This window comes from Lampris incognitus, chromosome 12, assembly GCF_029633865.1.
Source record: "Lampris incognitus isolate fLamInc1 chromosome 12, fLamInc1.hap2, whole genome shotgun sequence".
Classification (NCBI taxonomy): domain Eukaryota; kingdom Metazoa; phylum Chordata; class Actinopteri; order Lampriformes; family Lampridae; genus Lampris; species Lampris incognitus.
The window spans coordinates 18,121,739-18,147,108 of NC_079222.1; the positions used below are offsets into that span (position 1 = coordinate 18,121,739).

At 44.2% G+C, this 25,370-nt stretch overlaps 1 protein-coding gene across 1 annotated transcript in view; it reads right to left on the bottom strand.

Annotated features, from left to right (window-relative positions):
• arhgap24 (Rho GTPase activating protein 24) overlaps positions 1-25,370 on the bottom strand; it is a 100,352-nt gene that overhangs the window by 57,573 nt on the left and 17,409 nt on the right. Inside the window, exon 2 of the mRNA XM_056290542.1 lies at positions 22,794-22,881. The gene's annotated coding sequence lies outside the window, so the exon portion shown is untranslated. The remainder of the gene's footprint in view (positions 1-22,793; positions 22,882-25,370) is intronic.

Consider the following 25,370-nt stretch of genomic DNA (forward strand, 5'->3'; position numbering starts at 1 on the left):
GTGGGAACAGAGTGGAGGCCATTTAAAATTGCTGAGAAATATCAGATCAACAGGTCATTTTGTGTAATCTAATCCTGTTCGCTATATATTGGGTGCCCAATGCCACAAATATACTGTGTATATATTTATTTGTTAGGCTAAGAGGAAGCCTTGAAATTGATACTCTTTCTACGGAAATATACATGTATGTGCACAAATGTAGTCGGTATATGTGAGGCCTTATACTTGTACTTAAGGTTCTGTAATTGGCATTCATATTTTTTTCAAATAATGTCATGATTGTGACCTTTGCCAATTTTTATTATTTTTCATTTTTATTTTTTATTACTTTCCCCCTTTTTCCTCCCAGTGGCACCCGTCCAATTACCCGGCTCTTCCAAGCCATCCCGGTTGCTGCCCCATTCCCACTGTTGATCCAAGGAGGGCTTTAGACTACCACATGCCTCCTCTGATACATGTGGAGTCGCCAGCCACTTCTTTTCACGTGACAGTGAGGAGTTTCACCAGGGGGACGTAGCACGTGGGAGGACCACACTACCCCCCCCCCCACAGGCACCCCGAGCAACCAGAGGAGGCGCTAATGCAGCGAACAGGACACATCCACATCTGGCTTCCCACCCGCAGACAAGGCCAATCGTGTATGTAGGGATGCCTGACCAAGCCGGAGGTAACACGGGGATTTGAACCGGCGATCCTCATGTTGGTAGGCAATGGAATAGACCACTACGCTAACCGGATGCCCCCCATGAGTGTGACCTTTAACTAAATTATAAACATGGCAGTTTTGATTAAATCACGAAGAACAGACCTACATAAGCATTCTCAGAGACACAAGGAAGAAACCACCCTATTAGCCACATACATACGTGCTCTAAACAAGGAGAAGAAGACCCAGCTTGGCAGGGGAGCTGACGAAGCACCTGTCGTTCTACTGGTTAATACCTCCTAATGCCATCTCTCAGCACAGAGCTGGAGGGCAGACGCACACCTGCGCTCCCTCCAGCCAAATTGGCAGGTTGAGTCAGCCTGGCCTTTGGAGAGCCCTTTGAACCTTTCAGACTGAGCCGCAGAGACCTCTTTCCCCCGATAAATCAGGACGGATAGAGCCGCACTGACTCAGCCCAAGTGCACATCCCGATGAAACCTTAAAAGAGAACTGAAGATGGGTGCTTTCATCACAAAGATCAGAGTGGTAAAGCCTGATTTTTTTCCTTCTCCCCTCTTTAAGATGTGGTCTAAAAAAAGGGGGCTGTCAGATTCAACTTTTGGCCTGGGTAACAAAAACAAAAAAAATGAACAAACGTTGAAAGTAGGGTGTGAAGAAGAATATACTCTCTATGGCAATTTCATTTGAAAAGGATCTGTCCAGCATATCAGATGGCTGTACGTCTTTGGAAGCATTAATCAATATTTTCATTTAGAAGATTGCTCCAAGAGAGTGAAGGGCCCATCCAAAGATGTAATAGATCATCGTGAAATAAAGCAGAGATCAAATCTGACATCATTTATCATCACCATATATGGGCATATGTCATCACATTCGTATTTCTACTTCGCGATAGGTGGTGTCATGAAGTCTTTAGGAAAATGAATGACATCATCTCCGGTGCTCACATAATAGTTGTTTTGTTGGTCACTGAGAAGCACCACGCACAAGTGAATTCATGAATGTAACTCATACATGTGTTCGCGTAGGGGACTGTGTATGTCTGTGCGATTATCTATTTTCGTGCACCTAAGTGTGCATGTGGGTGAATGTGTGCACATGCCCTTTCACTACAGGGCACACACCCCATCCTCCCTGATGACTTACTGCCCAATTATTTGGACAGCCGATGGCCAGCATCCACCAGTTTCGGCAGGATAAGCGTATTTTCGGTTTGGCCGTTGCAGCAGTCCTGTCTGTCTTGCCGCTCCACATCCTGGTTGTTTTCTCTGGCAAAGCTGGCCAAAGCACTGCCCGGCCGGCCGGGGGGCAGCGCAGGCCCGAGAGTTAGGCAGGGTGGGGTAGATAAAAAGATGGGCAGCGATCTAAGTGGAGGGACTAACAAATGCTGACAATGGAGTTGCTGGTGTGTTAATGTGCGGGTGGGTGTGCGTGCACGCGTGCAAACGTGCACGCGCGCGTGTGTGTGTGTGTTCGTATGTGTGTGCGCTTAGCTCTCGATGACGCTACTGTGACTAATCTGTGTTGGTTCGACTCCGGCTGGTTTAAGTATATACAATCATGTTAAAATCAAAGAAGCTTACAAGAAATAATGAGGAACGGTGGCTTTTGAGCACACACTGCTCCTGCTGAAACGTGCACGCCACTGCTGTGCAGCCAGGGGCAGCTAATAAGGGCCCCTGCTGTATAGTCTGCTCTCCGGTTCATTTAGATAGTGTTGCCGCCGGCTCCGAGTAGCAGGAGTGCATCAGCCAGACCGCGTTTAGAGAATGAAGTCGTCTTCAGTATCGCGTCTTTTGACATCGTGGCCTCGGAGACACTGATTCGCCACAGTGCAGTTTTGACCGAGAGGTTACTTTCCCCCTCCTTTCCCCTCTTGCTCTTCACTCACTTCTGCCCTTCCACTCATTTCAGAGCAAATCTTGTCTTCCCCCCCTTTTTTTTCCTTAAGCTTTGAAATATTTTCTTCCCTTTACCCTCCATTTAAACTATTCCCTCCGAGATCATCTTACTCCCGCTCTCTCTCCTCTGTTGCTTGAGATTCCTGCCTGGGAACAGATCTACCAGGATGGGTTTACGAGCAGCCCCCCGGGCTGTGAATCCAGGGCCTGTTATCTGCTCGAAGGGGCCTAGCTAAGTGAAATTTGACCCAGCTATGAAAATGTTATCCTATAAAGCATGGTTTCACTTCCTCTGTGAGGATTATTTTTTTAGACTCTTGACGGTTATATTTTACACATAAACATGATAACTAAGTTTTACATTCATTATAGTTGCACCTGTATGTATAATGTGTAATATGTCACTGATATTTTTTCACCTTGTATTTAAAATGTTGACCAATATTTATAATTTTGACCAAAATAAGCAATTTTGAGAAATACTTGCTTAACAATATAGTCATGTGTACAACATGTAGGAGAGTAATACAGATATTTCAATTGTAAATGATAATTACTGGATAGCCTGATCGATGGAAACTCCTAACTAATTATCTCATATTATGCTGCAGTAAAGTTTCTGCTGACTGGATGAAATACATGGGAACAAAATCACAATTCATTAAAAAAATAACAACAATAATAAATAAATAAATACAAACTGATAGTGCGTCTCTCACAACGTCGGTATACTGGAAAATGTATAAGTCTTTAGGTGTCTAAAGCTCATTATCAACCCCACAGCAGGTAAGGCGTGAATGCAAGCATCATAAACTCCTCAAACAACATCACAAATATTCTGTATGACCTACATCTTTTTAAAGACTTTAGAAAAGACCGCACAAGGAACAGAAACAATTCATAACTTATTGTTCAACTTTTATCTCAAACTTAAAAATTTTTTTAAAAAAGATTTAAGATGAGGGAAAGATGTTCAATCACACCCCTTTTAAAGGTTCACTCCACAAAAATCAGTTGGAGAAAACTTGCCAGCATCTCCTTGAGTTACCATTATAAGACAACAGGTGTAATGGATATCCTGAGGTCATTTCTGTATCACTGTAATGGACCTCAAAACTAAGTAGCTCCGAGCAAAATGCAAACACTCCAGTAACGTGTAAACTTTGATGTAAAAGACACAGACCTGGGTTCGAGTTCAGATCCATGAGGTGCAGAAGATGACTGCGCCCTCCTCTAGTGACCCTGCAGGGAGCTGTGCCGTTGCTGATGACCATACGCAACCCAACGCAATTCCCTCATCTGTTCCTGTCCGCTGCCACTGATAGCCCCTTCTCCGTCTGCTCCGCAAGCCACCCCGATTACTACTACTCTTCCCAGGAGTCCCCCTCTCTGTCCCCCCCCTTCACAACCTCTTCCTCCTCATATACCTCCTGTTGCCTGTTTTCTCACTGGCCGGCGAGCCCCATTTTGTCGAGTCAAAGGCAGGTCAGCACGACGCACTGATCAGCGGCACTCACACAAGGTCTTTCTTGCCTGCCTGTAATTCAGCCTGTCTGGATTTCCTCTGCTTGTACTTCTGTCAATGGGTCTGAATGAGCAGGGGAGGCACACACAGGAGAGAGGTGGAGAGGAGAGCCATAGGAGGGGCCGGGTGGGACAGCCAACCCAGGGCATGGGGTCTGTCTGCTCCTCTCTGTAGGAAGTGGAGGTGGGGTGGTGGGGGAGGGCAGGCACCATAAATCAACCAGCCTGCCCCAAAGTCCGGGGAGGTCCCCTGGGGACCAGTAAATCTGGCAAAGGAAAAGTGGGCAATCGGCCAAATGACTCATCCGCAGAGCTCTATAAATACAGCCGTGCACTGCCGCTGAGGCAGCTACTGGTCACTCACAAGCCCTGAGACAGTTAGGTTTCTTCCTCTCTGACCAGCCATTTGAACAGGGCCCGCACTGACGTCCCTCTCAATAATTCACGTCTTGATCAGTTTTAAAAGACAGACTAAACAACCCCGGGGTTTCAATGACAAACTGACTGCTGTCTGAACCGATCGCTCGAGGATTGGTTGAAGTTAAAGGCCGGATTATCTGCTGCGTGTCAGATCACAGGAAAAAATGGACGCAGGAGGAAAAAGAATGGTCGTAAGACATCTAAATATTTATCAGAGTGATAATCAGTTTACATACCATGGGCCTGTATGTTTGAGTCAACATTTCCCGAACGAACATGTACAGTCATCCAGCCGCGGCCTCAGTGAAACGCAGAGACCTAATATGCGCCTGCCGAGACCCCACCAACCTGATACATGTGGGACCAGGGGTTAGGGTTGTAGAGGGGAGTAAGGCCAGGAGCGGGGGGGGGGGGCTGGAGGGTGTGGGTGTGGGGTGATGGAGGGGATTGGTATTTGACATGTCAAATACCAATCCCCTCTATAAGGCTGTTATGTAAGCGTCTGGGTTTCCTGTCCTTCTCTTTTGGCCTAAGACCAAGACCAAGTTCTCCTGGTGCAACTTCTCCAGAGGGTCTTGTGTCTTCCACCTTTCATTGATCACGATCATTCAAATAAGATGCACAAATAATCTCTGCAGACTCAACATGCCGAGGAAGAAAATCCTACGGACGTACACGTTTGAAAGGAAAGAGGTCTGACTTCTCTCCGGAAAATGAATGGAGATGGACTGCATATTCCCAAAAGCACTTCATCACATGGAGAAGGTATGCAGCTTAATGTTTGGATATAGTGAATTCCATACGTACTCTGTCTTTTCTCATTTCATGAACATGTGTTATCTTTCAGAAGCGGGTCATGCAACTTCACATTTTGAAGCATACAGCGGTCCATCATCTATGACTTGCCTCTTTGGATGTAGGGGGGTATTTTCTCTTCACTCATTACTGAGGCCCATGGTTTGTTTATGTTTAAATATTCTGTGAGTGTGTGTGTGTGTGTGTGTGTGTGTGTGTGTGTGTGTGTGTGTGTGTGTGTGTGTGTGTGTGTGTGTGTGTGTGTGTGTGTGTGTGCAGGTGTTTGTTTTTTGCATGTATTTATTGAAAGTGTGATGGCTTTATGCAAAAGATGTGGTTGAATGGAATTCATATTGTCTTGGATTGAATTAAGTAAAGTCCATACTATTGGACACCTCTTCATCATAATCACTGAATGGAAGAATCGTACTTCATGAAAATTGATGTACATTAACATTACAAAGCCGACTTATTAAATAGTTACTGAAACAAGAAAGAACGTGTCTATAGTATGTCAAATAAAAGCTCATTCTCTATTTACTCCTCTATGCAGTCGATGCTATCAAACTAAGTCAGTTTTTTTTCGAACACCGTAGCTAAAAATCATTAAACAACTGAGTTAAATCCACAATATGCGGGAAGAATATGCTTCTGCTTCCACTGTGGGAAGATGGCGGCGCGAACTCACGTTTGCAGCGGCCTCACCCAGTACCGTCCACGCAGTGTCTTTGTCACTGACTGCAGCCAAGTTGGTGTCTTCGTTTGGTGGCTTGGAGAGCTGGCGCTAGATCGGCTGGGAGAGCTTGATCTTCTGCGTCCTGCCCGGAGCTGCGCCCGAAGAGGAAAGACCGAGAACGGTCTGACCGGATGAGGAAGCGGGCCAGGCTAAGCTAACTGCTAGCCCATGCAGACCAGCAGCTCCATTAACAGCAAGGGTGGAATGGCGGCGGCCTCGCCTAGCGTTGACTGTATTTTTGGAGTTGTCGTGTGGAGCGCGGGGAGGTGTGTCGAGGGTGTCTGGCTGGGAGAGCTGATGTTGGATCAGCTGAGGGAGACTAGTCTGCTGCGTCCGGTGGGCCCAAGGACCACGGCCCCTACTCGGAGCTGCACCCGAAGGGGAAACACTGGGGGCAGTCTGATAGGATGCAGAAGTGGGGCAGGCTAAGCTAACTGCTAGCCCATACAGACCGGCAGTTACAGCAGTCATCCCGCCCGGCGGTCATTCTCTTGGACAGTGATTTTTTATTTTTTTGCTTGGTTTGGATATATGTGTTTAGTTTGGATATACTATGTGTTCTTATATTTTTGACTAACAAGTCAATAAATGTGCATGCATAGGTGTACATATAACATACACACGCACGCACAAACCAATGTTCTATTGCTTTCTTTACCTTCATGTAAATATTGTGAAAACCTAATTTTGTTCTTGTCGTCCTCCACTGCCCACATACAAAACTGGCACTGCAAGCTGCTAGTTTATCATCTTTTGATTGTCCGACAGCTTTGTTAGTAGCTAATAGGGGACACACGATTGCTTGAAACACCTCTCATCCATACTGGCAAGCCACAGCCCACGTCCACTTGGCACCAGGTTTTCCTCTGTGTTGTTGTGGTTAGCTGTCCTTCCCCATTCAGCGGGAGATCACTCACTGTTTTATGATGAATGGGCTCCATAAACCACTGTGCAGTACAAGCTGCTGGGAGGAATACTATCAGCTTTTACCAAACACTTGAAAGATAACCACATATTGTGTGATGAGAAACAACACACTGTTAAAGGTTTTTAACTACTTCTTCCTTGGTCCTTGTCAATACTCATCTGACGCTTAAAGAAGGTTGAATCGGTTCATCTGGGTACAACATTTATTGACAGATATGTTTCATAATGGCCTGACCAGGGTGTCTCCCCGCCTGCTGCCCAATGACTGCTGGGATGGGCTCCAGCATCCCCCGCGACTCTGAGAGCAGGATAATGGATGGATGGATGGATGTTTCATCACTCATCTAAGTGACCTCTTCAGTCAGTTTCATTAAACAACAATAAAGGCAATGCCTGGCATGTCACTATAACAGATTTTTATTTCTTATTTTTTCTGTTGAAACCCCCCCTTTTATATATATACACACACACACACACACACAAATACAAACACATACACACACACACACGTATATATGTGTGTGTGTGTGTATGTATGTATGTATGTATGTATGTATGTATGTATGTATGTATGTATGTATGTATGTATGTATGTATATGTATGTATATATATATGTGTGTATGTCTATGTATATATACGTATGTGTGTGTATGTATGTATGTATGTATGTATGTATGTATGTATGTATGTATGTATGTATGTATGTATGTATATATATATATATATATATATATATATATATATATATATATATATATAAAACGCCAGTGAACATTATTCAGAGAGAATCCCACTTCGTATGCTGTGTGTAGGTATGAAACAATTTCACCTGTGCTCTGAACTGAAAACACAAATCTTTTCTGGGTTACGTCAAATCATACGATCAAAGTCTGACATTTTGTGACCCTCTCTCCCCTAGCTTCTTAAACTGCTGTATTGAAAATCATTTTCCAATACTCCCAAAACAGTGGTGTGCCTCTCTGAGATGACTGGGGACTCTCGATTTGATGCTGTACACTTGGGGTAATACATTTGGATTTGAAAAGGACAACAAAGAAGATGGATGTGGCCCTGTGTCATCAACAGTCAGACCACAACTCCCCTAGCAAACCGCATGCCATCTGTCACAGACAACGCCATTTGGGACTGCATAGACCAGGGGTCGGGAACCTTTTTGACTGGGAGAGCCATAAAAGCCAAATATTTCTAAATATATTTCATTGAGAGCCATATAGTATTTTTAACGTATAATAAATTAAATATGTCTTACTTTTAATGCGACTTCTGGTGCTGCATGGTTTTGCTGATGGCCTTGTAGTCTGGTTCATACGTGGTGAGGTTGAGCTTCATGCAGGCGTTGAGGCTTCCATCAGTTAAACGTGAGCGTAGGTTGGTCTTAATGTTCCTCATATGCGAGAATGACTGCTCACATGCATATGTAGAGCCAAACATGGTCAATACGGCAATACTCACACGCTGCATTGTGTGGTATGTCACAGGAAGCTCGTTCCAAGTTTTAAGAATCAGCTGGTCTTCAGGTTGAAGATTTTTCATTTCTGTCCACTTGTGTTCCCTCGCCAGCTCTGCTCGCTGTCGCGCAAGACTTTCCAACTCTCCATTAAGTGACTTGAACTTACTCATCCACATGTCTGATGCCTTCAGGTCAGCAACTTCCAGCTCAAAGTCTCCGATAGAGACCCCGGGGATGCATGTCAGGTCGATTTTGTCCACTGCACACTCATGTGGATGAGTGATGAACTTGAAAAGACCAGTGCGCGCACGAAATTCTCCAAAACGTGCTTTGAATGACTGCAGGAGATTGAACGTAAAGCCAGCTAGCTGCTGGAGATCCAGATGTTGAGTGGAGTCACTTGCTAAGCATGCATCTCTAAATTGTTGCAGTCTTTCAAAGTGCAGAAGACGACCTGTTTCAATGTCCCTGAGAAAGACTTCCAGCTTGCTTTCAAATGCAAACACTGCTTGTTGAAGGGATGAGATTGTATTTCCAATACCTTGCATTTTCACATTGAGCTGGTTCAGATGGCCAGTTATGTCCACGAGATAGTGAAACTGCAGGAGCCAGTCAGTGTTGTCTAGCTCAGGATGCTTGACGCCTTTCATTTCAAGAAAAGTCCGGATTTCACTCAGGCAAGCTGCAAAACGGCTGAGCACCTTCCCCCTTGACAACCAACGCACGTTGCTGTGTAAAAGCAGACCGGGATGATGATTCCCAACTTCTTCTAACAGAGCTTTAAACTGGCGATCATTTAAAGCTCGGGCAACAATAAAGTTGACCACTCGAATGACCAGCGACATCACCTCACCAAGCTCCTGGCCACACGTCTGAGCGCAAAGCGCCTCCTGGTGCAGGATGCAATGAAAACTTAGGATGGCGCTCTTTTCATGTTCACGGAGAAGCGCTGCAAATCCTTTGTTCTTCCCCAACATACAGGGTGCACCGTCAGTACAGACAGAAATAAGTTTATCCATCGGTAGTTTTTTTTCTTTAGCAAACTCCATGAAAGACGTGAATAAATCCTCTCCTCTTGTTGTCCCTTTCATTGGCAAAACAGCCAAGCTTTCCTCACGCAGTGTGTCACCTGCAGCATACCTGGCAATGATACTGCACTGAGATAGATGGCTAACGTCTGTTGACTCATCTAACGCGAGAGAAAAGTATGTCCCGGCGTTTATGTCCTTAATTTGTGTTTCCTCGACTTGATTTGCCATCATGATGCTACGATCGTGCACAGTTCTTGCTGACAGGGGCATGTCTTTTATTCGTTTGATTATCTTGTCTTTATTTGGGAAGTCATCAAACAGTTCATTGGCCACATCAAGCATGAATGTTTTGGCATACTCGCCATCTGTGAATGACTTTCCATTCCTTACTATTGCCAAAGCCCCCGCAAAGCTAGCGGAATTCCCGTCACCTTGCTTGGTCCACACACGTAGTTGCTGCTGACTCGTCTGCACTCTCCGCTGTAGCTCCTCGCGTGCCCTTTTCCTGCTGTCCCCCGCTGGATATTTCGATGCAAATGAAGCATGGTGCGTATCGAAGTGCCGCTTTATATTTGACCGTTTCATCGATGCAATGTTATCATTGCATATTAGACACACCGCAGATCCTGCTCTCTCCACAAATGCAAATTCCTCTGTCCACGCAGCCTGGAATGCACGGTAATCATCGTCTTTTTTTCTTTTCGCCATCTTTTCCGTTACAAGGGTTGAAGCGGATAAACTAGTTGGCTATCTGATAAAATTGATTTCTTCACCTTTACAATGACCCGGACATGCTCGCGAGCCATTGGTTCCCGACCCGACCCACGGGTGACCCGTGACCCGTGAAATTTATCTTCAAAACTAATTTCTGTTTACTTTAAAATGACACAGTATTATTAAGAAATATCACAAGTATTTTAAAATCAGTTCCAAACTGATTTTTTTGAAAAAAAAATAATTTTCAACTCAAAATTGTCTGGGAGCCATATGCCGTCACCGGAAGAGCCATATATGGCTCGCGAGCCATAGGTTCCCGACCGCTGGCATAGACACTGTAAAGGCATGGTTGCGCATGAGCTTAAACAACAAATGCTCACGCGCACACAGACTTACACGTGCACAAACACACACGCACGCACACACGTACGCACGCCCGTATAAACACATGCACGCGCACTTCAAGCATGTGCATGCGCACACATATATATAAAAAGAGGGTGAGAAAAGAGAGCGACCAGAGATGAGCCTCGCGACCTTTTCGAAAATGGCAAAAGAAAATTCTGCGCTTGAAAATTACACTGACATTCAAAAGACTCCCCCCCCCTTTTTTTTCTCCCCAACTGGTCAATTACTCCTCCGAGCCGGTCATTTACTCCTCCGAGCCGTCTCCGTCGCTGCTCCACCCCCTCTAAGGATCCGGCGTGGGCTGCAGACTACCACATTGCCTCCGATACACGTGGAGTCACTAGCCGCTGATTTTCACCTGACACCGAGAAGTTTCGCCGGGGGGACGTTACCCCTCCCCCCTGAACAGGCGCCCCGACCGACCAGAGGAGGCGCTAGTGCAGCGACCAGGACACACAACCACATCCGGCTTCCCACCCGCAGACACAGCCAATTGTGTCTGTGGGGACGCCCGACTTAAGCCGGAGGTAACACGGAGACTCGAACTGGCGATCCCCGTGTTGGTAGGCAACGGAACAGACCACTACGCTACCTGGACGCCCCCATTCAAAAGACATTTGGCCAGACCAGAAGTGAAAGAGGAGGAAATCATTTGGAGATACATTGGATATGTCTTATTAAGGTTTTGTTTTTTTAATTGAGAACATGTTGGCACTTAGGCTCCCCCAAGGCTCATTTGATAAAAGTAATATCCACAAAATAAACTGCCCTTTCTTCATTTCATGATGCACGCCGCCATTGATATTTTGCTCCCACTGTTTATGGATTTACGGTGCATCAGCAGATGCAAATGTATTATGCTTTCATTTAAATTCAGCCATCAAAAGGTCCAATTTGCATAAGGGAGAGCCGCTGTGATGCCTCCATTGTTCTTATCAAAGTTCTGACCAAACCCCCAGTGGCAACATACAGTATTGCAACACGGAGTTCCAGTTGAGATGTATAACAAAAAATAGGCTGCTCTTGATACCTTGTTAACTGTGTGTTGATTACATACAAGTAGTTGTACGTCAGCACAGAACAATATGTCCCCACAAACTTCTTAGGAGAGCTCAGCTAAACAAATGAGAATGGGACAAATACCCAAACACAAATCCTGCCCAGGAACAGTGAACGGACTGTAATCTGTTCCAGCAATGGAAGTGAGGAGGGGGATGTTTTACCCTCTCTCTCTCTCTCTCTCTCTCTCTCTGTGTGTGTGTGTGTGTGTGTGTGTGTGTGTGTGTGTGTGTGTGTGTGTGTGTGTGTGTGTGTGTGTGTGTGTGTGTGTGTGTGTGTGTGTGTGTGTGTGTGTGTGTGTGTGTGTGTGTGTGAGAGAGAGAGTGGCAGGGAAGAGGCGAGGGGCCTGATTAATTTATTATAGTTAGGTAAGGCTCTCTGCCTGAGCCAAGTGTTGTTCAATAGCTGGGCCCGCTGTGAAATAGAACCGCAGATCAAGCTGTGATTCATTGTTGTGTGTAGCTTGGTGGGGCCTTTTTGTCAAATTAAAACAGCCCTGGGCTTTTTATATAGCCTGTAAACACCACTATATGCTATTGCACAGTGAAACCGAAGGGTAGGGAATGTGAAAGTGTTCAGAGAGTTAATAAAAGAGCTCATAATGGATCAGCGTAACTTTATGAAATGGAAATGGCACGGCTGCGGTTGCAGTTAAAGCTGAAGTCGTTGCACCTCCTTTTTTCAGTGTGATTGTTCTGTATGTGAAGAACTCGGGGAACGTTGCTGGAGGACTCTGTGATGATACTAGTGAGTGCTTGTTTGTCTTGGTTTGCTTAAATGCGTAAGCAAATGTTAAGGGGAGGGTGTTGCAGGATTCATGAACAAGTCCTTGTTGTCAATGTTTTTTTCCCCTCTTCTGTTTTGCTGAAGGTGCACATAGAAACAACGCCAACACTGCCAAAAGACGATTTACATCAAAAGTGTGTCATTAGCCCCAATCTGGAAAAACAAAACAAAAAACTCTACCACATTGTGTTGTGAACACAAACAGATACATGCCTCCTCGGTTTATCTTGTGGGTCCTTAGATCAGGAATCAGCAATCAGCAACACTTTATTTGTAGATAAAATATCGTTTCCCTCAGCCCATAGCAGTGCAACACAAAGACAAAAACACATATCCAAATACTACAAGAACTACAAGAACACATACACAAACTAACGCATATATCCAAACTAAACAAATATAAATAAAATAAAATAAAATATTTCTGTCCAAGGTGTAGAGGGGAACGAACACCAGTCGATGACTGTCGGAACTGCAGGTCTGCAGGGGCTAGCAGTTAGCTTAGCCTGCCCCGCGTCCGCGTCCTGTCAGACCGCTCTCTGTGTTTCCTCTTCAGGCGCAGCTCTGGGCAGGGCCGTGGTCCCTGGGCCCACCGGACGCGGCAGCCCAAGCTCTCCCAATCGATCCAACGCCAGCTCTCCCAGACAGACACCTTCGACACAACTCCCCGCACTCCACACGATGACGCTAAAAACACCACAGTCAAGGCTGGACGAGGCCGCTGCCAGACCACCCTCGATGTTATTGGAACTGCAGGTCTGCAAGGGCTAGCAGTTAGCTTAGCCTGCTCCGCTTCTGCATCCTGTCAGACCACCCTCAGTGTTACCTCTTCAGGTACAGATCTGGGCAGGGCCATGGTCCCTGGGCCCACAGGCCGCAGCAGACCAAGCTCTCCCAGCCAATCCAGCGCCAGCTCTCCCAGCCATTAAACGAAGACACAAACTTAGATGCAGACATGGACAAAGACACTGCATGGACGGTACTGGGTGAGGCCGCTGCAAACGTGAGTTTGCGCCACCGTCTTCCCACACCGGTACTGGGTGAGGCCGCTGCAAGCACGAGTTTGTGCCACCGTCTTCCCACACAGGAAGCAGAAGCATATTCTTCCTGCATATTATGGAATCAAATCAGTTGTTTAATGGATTTTTAGCATGGACAGTAGTGAGGCCGCAACAAACGTGAATTTGAGCCGACATCAGATGTGTATATAATGTCTATATCACAGAAATGCATGCTGGCTCCCTTCTGTAAAGTAGCTTTTGCCAGCTGGCAGTCAAACTTTGAGTCCCACATCCTAAAGAACAGTCTTCACCCTCTACTAGTAACATAATGATGACATTTAGCCATTTCTGTGCAATAAAGTTTTAGTGTACTGGGTTCAGGTTAGGATAGCATGTAAAATTGATGGATTGCATTCCTAGACTTTGACAATGTAATGACTGCTTGTAATTTTCACATTTACACACATTATTCACACCATATGTTCTTTATGGGGCCTTGGCGTCATGCCAAACATGTCAAAATTATTTTTTCTTTAGAAAACTGCTCTGCTGTCTGCCTCCGCTTTAGTCAGTCTCACTTTCCTCCCTGCTCACATACTTATAATTCAGTGATATATGATATGTACTAAATACATGAAGGACAACTTAGTAAAATATGATGTGGTTAAATTAAGTCAGTGCAGGGGCAACAATTGTATACCGTCGGGCATACGCTGTATAAGTCGGCATTATGACTGCATAGTTCTAATTACAATTAAACCATTTCTTGAAACATTACAGACTCATTGAATCACTGACATTTTTGAACGAAGTGTTGCCAGAGCCACCAAAGATCTCCGAATTCAGATACACTCAGGCAGTGTAAATCAGACAACTATGCACGCACAGACACACACACACACACACACACACACACACACTCAATCGATAAAACATTTTGCAATTTTATTTTGTTCATTTCACTGGTTTATTATGGGGGCAACAACTAGATTTTATTTATCAGCATTGTGGGTCATCATGTGTCAGTTATGTCAGTCTTCACCTCAATACTGTAGCGAATTCGGGGGGCAACCGCCACAGCCGGGACGCGAACCCATATCTCCCGCACCGCGGGAAACAGCGCTAACCGCTCGGCTAAAGGGTGCGAACCTTTAGCCAAGGGCTAACCTGTCTACTTATCCATGCACGTTACAATACATTTACATTTTAGATTAATTGAAGACTATCACAAGGGATATTTGGACTCACAACACCCTGATGTGGGGATATTTAAATACCCGTCCACTCAAAAATGTGTTTATCTTATGTTTGTGTCCCCTACAATGTGTGGCCTTGACTATACTGACTTGTATCCGTGCAAAATTTGTCACTACAGCGGTGTTTTCACATCCCTCTACTGTAGGAGGAGTTGTCTGTGCACTTTCCTAAAATCTGAGATTCAAACGTACCCCGGGTAAACTAGATTTGGTACGTCACAAATGCAATTGCTAATCACTCTCTAATATGAAAATATAGGGCGGGAAAAGAAGCCTGACACCAGAGAGAAAAGGGGGGGAGGGGGCGTGTCTGGAGGGTACTTTAATTAAAACACACTAAAATATATAAAATATATAAATATACCTTAGGAAGCAATTTTGAAAAAAATATTGAACCTCATGAGTTTTTAAGTATTTATATCACTTCTTTCATGACTCCCGATTAAGTTTCAACTTTTAGTCGGTTACCAGCCATTAACAAAAATAAATTGTTCGTAAGTTCCTATAATGAATTTGGAAAAGCATTTCTAAAAGTTTAATATTTTACCAGTTTTGTATTATCAGTAGTTTTCCAGCTACAATAATTCAAATTAACCTACCTTTGATTTGTGAATTACAGTAAATGTAATAAATGCTAATCATATTTCATACTTTTACTGCTAATAAAAAATGAATGCCACGTAATACAAGGTTTTTAGTTATCTTACTCACCTTCTCTCTTACGTTTTTCCTCTGTCTCTGTGATTGAAGTTAAAGCACTTGATTTCAATTTGTTGTCAGTTGTAACAATTAACGAATCAAAAGTTGCCAACTGACATGGAGAAAAATAAAATCTCTCAATTGAAACCACACTGAAATTGCATATGAACTCAGATTATATAAGAATTTAACTATTTTACTCAACGCAGAAGCTAAGGTTACCTCATGGTAAACGTAAATGATTGGATTACCTGAGATACAGGATAAGAGAATAACGTTTGGACAAAACTGTAATGTGCCTCTATAACCACATGAGGGCAATGTCACCTTTTTTTCCCCAGAAGGGGGCTCCCGAAATCATGTCCCACTGAATATCAGAGTACCCGTCTGTATTATTTTCTTTGTCTTACACACCAGAGTTGCGTGAAACGTGTAAAATTATGGGATGCATGTTAAGGCTTACATGATAGGCAGGACCAAATACAATCTCATGAGTTTGGTATAAGAGAGAGTATGATTACACATTGGACACAGAGGCTTTTCTCAGTAAATGGCGTTCATGCCCGAGGCCATCCACCTGCCCATGACCCCGAGGTGCTGTGGGAATTATGGGATGGATGGCTGTAGGATGGCTACGGAAGCGTTCAGATAACTCAGCAACAGTGCCGTGCTGTGTCCTGACCCATCAATAGCAACACGGGTTTGCTCTCTCAGCCTCATTATGATCCATGCAGGACACTACAAACAATGTCAACGTTAAAATGGTGGGCTGATAAAAGAAAAGAGTACAACAGGAAGAGCGAGAGAGAGAGAGAGAGAGAGAGAGAGAGACAGACAGACAGACAGACAGACAGAGACAGAGAGAGGGAGAGAAGGAGAGAGACAGACAGACAGAGACAAAGACAGAGAGAGAGGGAGAGAGGGAGAGAGAGAGAGAGAGCAAGAGATACAGACAGACAGACAGACAGACAGACAGACAGACAGAGACAGAGAGAGGGAGAGAAGGAGACAGACAGACAGACAGAGACAAAGACAGAGAGAGAGGGAGAGAGAGCAAAGTTGAAAGAGATCGCAAAATGCTGAGCCTGAGGCCAGGAGACTTTGGGGTTGGTTTTAAAGAGAAATATGTTTTTTCCTTCATCACAAGAATCAGATGATCAGTCATTAATAGGTCATGGGGACAAGGTCTCTGGCTACAAATATAGCTAAACTACTACTATTACTACTACTACTACTACTACTACTAATAATAATAATAACAGTAGCATCTGATGTATCTACATGAATACTGATCTTACTCTTTCATGCTTTTTTGTTGGTTTTCATCTAAGAATAGGCTGGAGTTTATTACAGAGTCTAAAGATTAGGCTTTTTGCAAAATTTTAACCACACCCAACTCCTCCAGATCACTCACATCTCCTGCCATGGACTGTGCAGATCGTGAGTAACGTGTTTCAATGATAAATGATAATTTTTTTCCATGTCTTAAAGTCTGTCGATTCTTCTTGCCCTCCCTTTCACTTTATAGTCTCAAAATCAAGCTCACTGGGGCCCAGGCAACTGCTATGACAGGTATTCAGGTACTCAGATCATACCTGAAATTCTTTTGAGGATTTACCACATAAGGTAAAACCACAAACTGGTGCTGAGCGGGAAGAACTTTCACACTGGATAGAGGGAAATCCAGTTCCAGTCTGTCAGGTCTACCATGTGTGATGAAAGTGGTGTACAAATTAATTAAGAGGAAAAAAAAAATTTTTTTTTCTGTGATCTTGGAGGAAATGTGAGGAACATGTACACTGAGAAGTACCCTGTGACGTAACTAGACATTAAAATGTCACAGTACATTTCTTTTAACTACACCAGTTAAGGGAAAATAAAGCCTGTTACAGCTCTCTAAGAAAAAAACATTGGTATCAGAAATAGTCACATTTAATTTTTTATTTAATTGTATTTTTATTTATTTAGTTAATATTTATTTATTTTTTATTATCTATTTATTTCATATTTATTTATTTATTTTATTTTAATTCATTTTTTGTTATCTTTCTATCTTTCTAGCTATCTATCTATCTATTTGTTTATTTATTTATTTTATATGTATTTATTTATTTAATTATTTACTATAATTTATGTTTTATTATCTATCTATCTATCTATCTATCTATCTACCTATCTATTTATTTATTTAATATTTATTGATTTATTTTTTTATTTTTACTTTTGTTTATGCATTTTCCTTTTCTTCCTACATTTGAGCTGAACCTCTCCATACTGAAGCATGTCGTGACATGTGCCCCTGCCGTGTGTTATCGCAGCAGTGTTGTGAGAAAACCTCGTAGGTGCTGGGTCCCAGTCTGCACAAACAAAAGCGTAGCATCGCCCTCGCCATCTATTGTGTATGTCTGAGGGCGCGATAGCCACGATTCTAGACTTAACCATTGCTGTCCATGTGGCACACCTGCTTCTCGAGACTCCCTCGCCCTCCCTCACCCTCACCCTCTGTCTCAGTTTCTGTTCCCCTTTCAGTCCTTACGTGAGTTTCCCGCATCACCCAGATGTGACAGTGCTCTGTGAACGAGACAGACAGACTGAGTAACAAGCCATACTTGAGAGGGGGGGGGGGTATCAGATGTGTGAATTCAGAGCATTTAAAATAGACATGAGGGCAGAAATGGGGGGGGGGGGCAAAGAGAAGTGAGTGCAACAGGGAAGACTATAGGATAGTGGGTTATAAGAGAAGGACTAAGGTTATGTAAGCAGTGCAGTGGTGGACCGCATAGCTGTTGTTTGTCTGTGTTCATGAACGAAACACACAGGTGGGCTCTGCAGAGTGCTCTCAGTGCATCAAGCTAGACTCTATCTAGTCGACTCCTATTGCGTATTCACACCTATCCGGCTTGCACGAGGCACAGGGCAATTGCCTATGACTGCAGTTAAGAGCTGAATAGTCTTCTAATTTGTGGACAAATGGGGAGCTGTCTGCTAATGTGCAGGGCACGGAGGGGTTGTCACGGCAGAGCAGAGAGTCTCCTAGTGTAGCAGTTGTCCCGGTGCTCCCGTTTAAGCCCCCTGGCAGTCAACAGATACCTGGCTCCTGTCCAGCCCCCCATCATTACCCTTACAGCACAATGAACAACTCTGTCCTGGTCTGAGGTTCACCCTCTCTCACTTACAGTCTGACTCTCCCTCTCTCTCTCTGTCTCTCTCTGTCTCGCCCTCACGTTCTCTGTTCCCAAGCAGACCCAGATGGTCCCGAATACAGCCTTCGCCAGTGTCTGTGTGTTATGCTCAGACTGCTGCAGGGCCACATTTAGACCAGTGGAATCTGTTTGTTGAATTTTCCTTTCATTCACTCTCTGTGCTTGTCATAGGCGTCTTTATTTGCTGCCTCACAGGCCACCTCCTTGTTTTCCACCAATATGATGGGGGGGAGAAGCGGACGCCGCTGAATGGAGTACCCAGTTCAGTTTTGGCAGTGAGAAGCGCTTTAATGAAAGTTTAAACTCTCCTCGTTTCTCCGGCACCCTGCAGGAAGCCCTTGCGAACATGCTGGTAGTCACATTTGCAACCACATGTTTTTGTCTGCATGAGTTGCTTTATGGCATCTTTAGTTGGAGACACGGCCATAACATGCCCCCTTTTTTGATAGATTAAGATGAAAACACCCTTGGAGCTCTTCCATGCTTTTGTCTTTAGGTTGAATTCAGCAGATGTGACTTGACATTGTATGTACAACAATTAAAATTGATATATATATATAAACTTGGCAAAAAAAGTAAGGAAATGTGTGTTTGGTAGATTATTTCTTTGTTGTAACAATGCTTCTTGGCAATAAATCTCATATCAGGCAGCTGATTGTCAGCACCTGGGGGACCAGAAGCTCAAAACAAGAGTCAATAGCAACAGCAAAATAAGCTGTTTGGCATTGGCAGAGAAGATTTGGCAAAATTTTTCACGGGTGCAACCCACATACTCAGCTCTGCTGCTCATCCCACAAATGCATGTTCCTTACAAATGTGGCTCCATTTAAAAGGGGAATAAACAGGTTTTCCAACGGTGTAAGATTTATTGTCAAAAAGCATTGTTACAACAAAAAAATAATCTACCAAACACAAATTTCCTTACTTTTTTGTGCTAAGTATATATAGTATGTGTGAATGCGGGGATATATATGAAAACTGTGTGTGAATGCACTGTCGGTGCACATACACGTGTCTGTATGTAGTATATATCAATGCATGAGTTCAAGTATTAGTTAAGTTATTAAGTTTTCTTTATTAGTCCCCTTGGGGAAATTCAGTTACTGCAAATTAACCCATCCTAGCTGTGGTCTGTGTAGCTAGGAGCAGAGGGCAGCCGCCTTCATGCAGTGCCCGAGGACCAATTTCAGTTATTTTCCCTTTGCCTCGGTCAGGGGCACAGACAGGACTAGTAACCCTAGCATGCATGTTTCTTTTGACGGTGGGGGAAACCGGAGCACCCGGAGAAACCCCACCCCAGACATGGGGAGAACATGCAAACTCCACACAGAGGACGACCCCCAAGGTTGGACAACCCCGGGGTTTGAACCCAGGACCTTCTTGCTGTGTGGTGACAACGCTAACCACTGGGCCACCGTGCTGCCAGAAAGCTTCTCGGCAGTGGTGGGATTAATTGGCGTTTATTTTACAGTTTCTACTCTGGGACGAGTCTATTGTCTGCAAGCATGACATGACCAGACAGCCAGCATCTCCGCTGCTTCCAGAGATAAATGAGGAGGCCGCAGCTGTTACTCACACCTCACTGCTTGGCAGCCTAAGTAAATAAACTTTTATTTATAGATCACGTTTCATGCAAGAGATGTAGCTCAAGATGCTTTGTGATGAAATAAAAAAGTAAAAATGCAACGCTTTAAAATGAGAGCAAATAGGAAGACACTAAAATTAGACAATGCTGAGACAGTAGATGATATAATATATGAGTCAAAGTAGAAAGAGAAAGCAGTTATTTCACAATGTGCAGAAATAGCAACGCATTTTCTAAAAGGAGGAAATGAAATGTGTATTGATGGCTATAAAGGGGACAAGGACACAGTCTCCTTTACCACAGCTGTCATAGGAAGGCATATTTTCAAGTTTATGTTGTATTGCCAACCTTACTATATGGAAAATATGTGGGGTTTTTTTTCTTTAATTTTCCAAAAACTGCATTCTGGTTATGAATATAAGACCACAGAATGAAGTCAAGAAAAGAAATAAAGATGCCATGGTGCTAAATAGGTGCCGTTACTAATCCCTGTCAAGTCCTCTGGTGCCATCTTGTCAGTCAGGTCCCTGCTCTACATAACAGAAGTTTTTTTTTGTTTTTCAACAGGTGGAACGAGTCAAAGTGTTGACTTAATTCTGGGCTAACAATGTGAGGTGGGGTCAGAGTTAAAATCAGAATGTAGGCTCGTTGTTATTCAGTCGTTAATGCATCTCCTTTGCCTCTGAATATGTGTTGTTTTACTCTTGATTGTGCACAAATGCAAAGCTAACCAACGTGCAGATTCCAGTCATCAGACATCCCCATCTATAGTACAGAATGAGATGTATGATGATAGCTGCGTCCAGTCTTTCCATACTACGACCGACCACAGGAGGCGCTAGTGCAGCAACAAGGACATATACCCACATCCGGCTTCCCACCCGCAGACACGGCCAATTGTGTCTGTGGGGACGCCCGACAAAGCCGGAGGCAACACGGGGATTCGAACCGTCGATCCCCGTGTTGGTAGGCAACGGAATAGACCGCCACGCTACCCGGACGCCCCTCGGAGGATGTTTTCTAAAAAATAATTAAATAATTAAATAAAAGAATGATAATACAAATCTCAGTGATACGTGTGATTCCCTATCATTTAGGTTAATTTCCTGCTAAGTTGTGGAGAGAAAATGCCGTGTTTTGATGTCTTAGCTGCAGTTCTACACGAACTCAATCTGGGGTTGCATCCATCATTATTAATGCTGATGTCAGTTCGGAACAAGGTCCCGGGTCAGTCGGTGCCAAGACTAACCCAGTACTTTACTTTAATGAAGTGTGCGTGATGCAACGGCCGGCCGTCTGAGGCTCTCCTGGTTTAAGTGTGGCAGAGTTGGGCCTCTGGTGAAAGTCATTTCAGGGCTCTTGTTCAATTTGTTTTCAGGGACAGTTGCAAAGGCCACACTTGCCATGATACAACACATTCAACTTTTTACACATTTTCGTTTTAGATTTGACAGTTTTTGCCAATTTTGTTCAGCCAGGTTTGTTAAAGGCAGACTGAGTGGGATTGTGGGGGTGAATGTGCGTGCGTGCGTGTGTGTGTGTGTGTGTGTGTGTGTGTGTGGCTGGGGTGTGTGGAGGTTGTTTTTGTCCCTGTAGCCGCTGCACTGACAGAAAAATCAAATAGAAAAGCGCATCCTTCCATCACTAACAGTGACTACATCTTAAGGCAAAACAGCAAAAAGAGGGAAAGACATGCATGCTGACAACAAGGTCCTAGCTAAGATTGCTACTTTCTGAGATTTTAGCACAGCATTAGCCTTCTTTTTTTCGATTTAAAACAAGGCTTTGGTGTGCAGGGGAATCCGAGGCCTACTGCTCCTGCGACTTGATGTCTGATATTGTGACTGTATCATGCAGCGTGTGTCTTGCATGACCTCTTGACCGTCATCTGACCTGCCACTCGGCTGCACGCTTTCCACTAAACAAAATGTGCACTGAGGAGAGTTGGGAAAATGGCTCTGTTTCTAAGCTCAGTTTTACTACCTAGCATCACAGAGGTTTATGCAGTGTCTACAGCCGCTTAAAGTCAGGTAGCTGCTGCCATGATGCAGGATTTATGATGAGAACAGGCATAACAAGAAGTATTTTAGCCTCAGTTTTTAATTTACCTTCATCACAAACCATTTGGAATGCACTGGATCCAACGCATTCCTATGGGCCAAGTTTTCTTGCGTGAGTCACGTTATCAAGATGCTGGCTCTGGTGGGTCATAGTTCATATGAAGTCCTTTTCTTATATCTCCATGGCAACATCACATGAAGTTCCATGTCATACTGCATCATTCACCTTTTCAAAAATCCAGCTGTCTGTTCGATCATAAGGTTGCTTTTCTTTTATCATTGGTTTTCATTTGATTTGTTGCTTTTAAAATGTGGCCAGCCATGTCATAATGGATTATTATATGGATTATCATCAATGAGGAAAAATAAAAATCACAGTTTATCTTTGCAATTTATTTGACTGCATGTGTTAAAACCATTTTAGCCACGTTATATAAGATTGTTTCTTTTCATGGCATTATCCAATTTCTATGACATTTTCTATTCTCTGTTTAGATTAAGGAGGAATAGATTTTATTTATTTATTTTTTTGGGGTGTTTTCATACCTGGTGCAACCTCGAAAAGAAATTTGCCCCCTTCATCCCCAGCAGTTGGGTGTTCAGCAACTTTGTTTCCAGGCAAGGGAATGGCCCCCTGAAGAAGAAGAAGAAGAAGAAGAAGAAGAAGAAGAAGAAGAAGAAGAAGAAGAAGAAGAACACAGGAGGGGAAAAAAGAAGATTCATCAAACGACATGTAAACACTCCAAATATATCAGTTCTATCAGAGCATGCATCGTGTAGGACTCGGTGCTGATTCATTCACTCACTATGCTCAATTCAGTTCATATGTGATGAATTATATATATATATATATATATATATATATATATATATATATATATATATATATATATATATATATATATATGCATAGAGAGTAATCAAAGAAGGTTGAATGAGTTCATCTGGATACAACATTTATTGACAGATACGTGTCATCACTCCACTGGGTGACCTCTTCAGTCTAACCTGACTGCAGGTATTCCCCCCCTCCCCCCTTATAAAACATACAGTTGCATACCGACCGAAACCAACGACCAGTTTCATTTGCAAATAGACGTGACCATGAACTAGAGTTACACTGGCCATGTGTACTATTAATGTGCACTATATAGAGCATTAGATACATTTCAATTATATGAATAATACATATTACCCCCCCACTTTTTTTTCTCGCCAATTGTACTTGGCCAATTACCCCACTCTTCTGAGCCGTCATGGTCGCTGCTCCACCCCCTCTGCTGATCCGGGGAGAGGTGTAGACTACCCCATGCCTCCTCCGATACATGTGGAGTCGCCAGCCGCTTCTTTTCACCTGACAGTGAGGAGTTTCACCAGGGGAACGTTGCGCATGTGTGTGTGTGTGTGTGTGGGGGGGATCACGCTACCCCCCCCAGTCCCCCCCCCCCGAACAGGCACCCCGACTGACCAGAGGAGGCGCTAGTGCAGCGACCAAGACACATACCCACATCTGGCTTCCCACCCGCAGACATGACCAAGCCGGAGGTAACGCAGGGATTCGAATAGACAGCTATGCTACCCGTACGCCCCCCGTCCCTCTTCCTTGCCTTCGCTCCGGCTGAGGCAACAGATTAGAAGTGTAATACCAAAGGCCAAATCATTTGCTTTGAATTATACAAACATCAGCATTTCCCTCCAGTGTGGCTCCGGTCCTATAACCACCCTGCTGCTTATTAATAGAGCCATGGCAGCATATCTCCCTGCAGCTGGTTTACCTGAGGCGAGCTGTGTATCTGTAACTGGAGTCTTCACTGACCACCAATGTGGCATCAGATGCATAAGCATAAAGATGCACTCCATTAATAGCCTGGCGCAGATATCATATGACCTGCTGTAATGCATGATATATAAATATTAAACTACAACAGCTAGGCCACATATGGCAACCATCAGTGGGGACAGATGAGCTATCTCTTGTGTGTGTGTGTGTGTGTGTGTGTGTGTGTGTGTGTGTGTGTGTGTGTGTGTGTGTGTGTGGAGATGAAAAAGAGAGACAGAAAGAGAGAGACAGATAGAGACAGAGATAGAGAGACAGACACACACACACTCACACACAGACAGAGACAGAGACAGGGAGACAGACAGAGAGAGAGAGCATGAGAGAGAGACAGACAGACAGACAGACAGAGAGAAAGACAGAGAGTGAGACACAGAGAGAGAGACAGACAGACAGAGAGTGAGTGAGAGAGAGACACAACTGCATCAGAGAGAGCGAGAGAGAGAGAGACAGACGGAGACAAAGATAGAGAGACAGACAGTCACACACACACACAGACCGACAGAGACAGAGACAGTGAGACAGACAGAAGGAGAGATAGAGCGTGAGAGAGAGACAGACAGACAGAGAAAGACAGAGAGCGAGACAGAGAGAGAGAGAGAGACAGACAGACAGACAGACAGACAGACAGACAGACAGACAGACAGACAGACAGACAGACAGACAGACAGACAGACAGAGAGAGTGAGTGTGAGAGAGAGAGAGAGACTACTGCATCAGAGAGAGCGAGAGAGAGCGAGGGGGGAAAGAGAGCGAGAGAGAGAGAGGGAGAGACTATTGCATCAGAGAGACAGGGACAGACAGACAGACAGAGAGAGAGAGAGAAAGAGAGAGTGAATTGAATTGAATTGAGAGAAAGACAGAGAGCGACACAGAGACAGACAGACAGACAGACAGACAGACAGACAGACAGACAGACAGAGAGACAGACAGACAGACAGACAGACAGACAGACAGAGAGAGTGAGAGACAGAGAGAGACAGAGTGAGAGAGAGAGACACTACTGCATCAGAGAGAGAGAGAGAGAGAGAGAGAGAGAGAGAGAGAGAGAGAGAGAGAGAGAGAGAGAGAGAGAGAGAGAGAGAGAGAGAGAGAGAGAGAGAGAGAGAGAGAGTTGTAAGAAAAGGTGAACTAGATTAAAGTTGAAGGGGAACGATGCTCCACACCTCAGCCTGTGAGTCTACTAAGATCAAACCAAGGCAGCAGACCAGTCCTGATCCCTCCTGTCTTAACACAGCACATCCACACAGCTTAACAAATAGTATTTTATGAACAACTTTGACATT